A 3693-nucleotide genomic window follows, 5' to 3' on the forward strand; every position below is an offset into this window, starting at 1 on the left:
CAGTGAATAACTGACTCCGATGTCTACGGTATGCAGTGTCTGCTCAATATGATGCCTTTTTCTTTAACAAAAACAAAAACAAAACAAAAAACAAAATCTGCACATCGGAGCCACGATTCACTGCTGATGTCCTGCATTGATCGCTGAACACGCATGTTTCCCAAACTCACGTGACCTCAAGCGAAACTTGCCTGACCTCAGGCAAAACACGTTGTCGCCGAATCACTCGAGGCAAGCGATCATTGCCGCAACAAATCGTAATTTCCTATGTGTATGTTTTCGAAAGAGCGGACACTGCATGACATACACATTAGAGTCAATAATTCACTGCGATTGCTTGTAACTGTTTTACCACGTGTTATTGTTTGACTCACTAAAGTAGGGCGCAACTCATCCACAACGCTTGAAAATCCTGGCAAAGCTATTTCCGGAAAACGTCTATTGCGGTTTACCCATTAGTATGTTTGTTCTTTTACTCTCAGTGATATATCAGAGATAGATTTACCGATAGCTTGTTTTGTCTGATGGAAAAAAAATATTTGTCAGACTCAGTTTTCTACTTTGTGTGTTCTTGCGTTGACGTTATTGTAATATATCGGCGTATTCACTGAAAATATTGGATTATTAAAGGCGCAAGCATTCTTTGGAGAACAGTTCGGCTCACCATCTCAGACCTGGCTAGGCTTTTACATGGGATAAGATACCCTCCACTTAGACACGTGACAAAAATCAACACCCTGACTGGTTGTTGTGGTGAGTTGGAATGTTTTGATGAATTTATTTGATAAAAACAAGATTAAAACAATCCTTACTGTGCACTGTTTTGTGTGTGTTAGTTTTCGTTGTTGTTGTTGTTGTTTTGTATGTGACCAAGTGTAGGGATGGTCTTATCTCATCTAAAAGGCTGGCCAGATCTAAGATGGTGAACTAAACTCACGAGGAGTGTGCCTTAACTTATCTTACAGTATTTTTCTCCCCAATGATATTGCAGAACTAGATTTGCCTTTAGCGTTTGTTTTCTGATAAAAACATTTTTTGTCAGGCTTTAGTTTAGTGTTTGATTCTGTGAAAGACACTGTTAGATATCAACTTATGTCACACGCATTCCTTCTTTGCCACTACTAAAGCAAACGTGTGCAAGATGTTATGTTACACGCTTTGATGCCGAAATCAATTATTTTGATTATGCATTTATTTCTGAAAATGTTTACCTTCACATACATTCAGTCACTACCTTAAACACTTATGTTTTCAGTATTCATTTCAAGTGATCACGAACGTAGAAAAATGGGTATCAAAGTGTTGTTACATTTTGTTGTGCATTCTGAATAGTGTGCCAACAGGCCTTGGTCAGTCAATCACGTTTTATCTGTGTACTTCGTGTTTGACGGAAAAAGAATAACACCAACCCCGTTCTCCTGTATATAACTGAAAGCCACATTTTCTTCTTCATTCAATTTCTGTTTTCAAAAGCTTCGTCAACTTTCCACTTACACGACACGGTCCCTTTACCAAGCTTCAATTAAGAACCCTGAATACGAAAGGTCAAAACAAAACAATAGGTACTACTTTCACTATCGTCGTTTGCAACGAAAACCGAAAATGGCGAAACGCTTTGCTGCGTACACAGAGGACGAAATTTCAAATAAAAGATCGAACCTTACACCTGTGACTAGGAAAAGTTGCATAGACAGTTCCGTGCGGATCTCACCACGTATCAACGTACATCCGATGCTCAGGACCCACAGATAGGTGACGCTTTGGCGATTGAGGCTTCGTCTTCAGCTCTAACACGCACGCAGACAGTCAGGCAGGTCTAATCTGCACCAGCGGTGTTGGAAGGTTTTGATTTAGAAACACTCGAATGTTGCTTCGACGAGATAAACGAACCAAAAGTCAAAAGTGTGCCCTAAATTCGGAAAATATTCTTTAAAAACAGCACTGTAAAAACCATCAACATCAATGTGAAAATAAATAATACAAACACAACCAGTTCCCCTGTGGAACATTTCGGGTGGACTTTCCCACGACCTGACCTGCAAAAATCCTCCGTGTTCGTTCGCGCTTTGCATTCAATCTGTGTTAGTGCGCGTGTGTGTTTAGCTTTCGTTGGTATGTGCTGTTTGGTTCAAAATAAGTTTATCTTTTTTCATTGAAAGATTCAGAAACGTTGGTTGATACTTTGTTGAATGCATTCAACCAGAAAAGACACGAAACGCATTGAATCTATTTTCTGCGCGCATGCGTGTGTAGGGTATGTGTAAAAGGGCAATTGTGTTTTTCAGTCTTGTTTTGTGCCTGTTATTTCGTCCCCAAAAACTCATTTCTGTCTTTCTATGCCTATGCTGTGAGACATAATCGCTATTACGAGTTAGTCGTGTGACAGAGAGTTTTCTTGCACACTCGACTGCTGCTGTCTCACTTCGGCTACGCCGTCGTGAGACATCTACGGTCTCGTGTGCAAGAAAACTCTCTGTCACACGACTAACTCGTAATAGCGGGTAATATATATACTCGTAGTGGTATTAGCATGTACAATATTTCTATGTGTTGATTTTCTTGTTTAAATGTTCCGAAACGTTTTTAGCTGTTTGGCATGTCATTTGAGGTAGCATGTTGTCTGTTAGTTTCCTTAACTCTTTCACTTTTTACTTAAACCAGTGAGTTATGGTTGCCATGTTTGATGAGAGTGTTTCAGGGAAAAATTGTTGTTTCAAACGATATTCTCCAACGGCACGATTGGTCATCTTAACCGTAGCAGGAAATTTAGTGGTTTTTTTAATTACTTTCCTGACGTGTATGTACATAATTATATCTATATATGCTTTATGTTGTTAAGTGGGTTTTTTTTTCGCGTTTTACTGTCTTTTTGGGGTCCCTGCTGGTGTGGGTGTTTTTTTCTTTCACCAATGATCATGAACTGTTAAGCTTTCGTAATTTTTTTTTCTGGAAATAACTCGATATTGTTAATTTACTCCAGGCATCGACCGATTTTGTGTTTCGTACTTACGGCCTCCATATCGTTTCCCTCCCTGCAGTCGACATTCAAACAAATGTGTGGCTTGGTGATCGGTTTTGGAAGTGTTTGAAGGAATTTTTGTCACTGTTCAAAGGACAAAAGTTATGCCAATTGTTTTTAGAAAATGACAGACTTAAAGTTTTGCAATGTGGATTCTTTGTTTGCATACATTAATTATTGATGTTAATCTTGCAATGAAACTGGATGTGTTTGATTTGCGTGTAATCTGAATGCATGTACTTAATTAACCTGTATGTGTTTTGTTTTCATTCTTGTCTATATATCAACAGATTGAGTAGCAATGAACGAATTTTTTTAAAATTCCGTTTGGAGTTTGTTTTTTTACGTGTTGTTTTATTTTAAGTTCCGTTATGATTTCTTTTCTTTGTTGTCTTTTTTTCACAACGTGTCGATCTTTGCGTGTTACTGTTGTTGAGTGTGTTGCTGTTTTTGTACCTGCTCTGGTACATTGTACTTCAGCTGGATGGCAAAAAATACTTATACAGTCGGCAGTCTTACAACAATTGTAAAGTGTTCACGTGTGAAATACTTCCTTTAACATAACTTGCACAAGGGTTTAGCCTTTAAAGGATCAGTCCTTGCCATGTATACAATCCGGCTCACTATCTCAGATCTGACCCGGTGTTTGCACGGGACAATTAATATCCCTCCTC

This window comes from Littorina saxatilis, linkage group LG7, assembly GCF_037325665.1.
Source record: "Littorina saxatilis isolate snail1 linkage group LG7, US_GU_Lsax_2.0, whole genome shotgun sequence".
Taxonomy (NCBI): Eukaryota; Metazoa; Mollusca; class Gastropoda; order Littorinimorpha; family Littorinidae; genus Littorina; species Littorina saxatilis.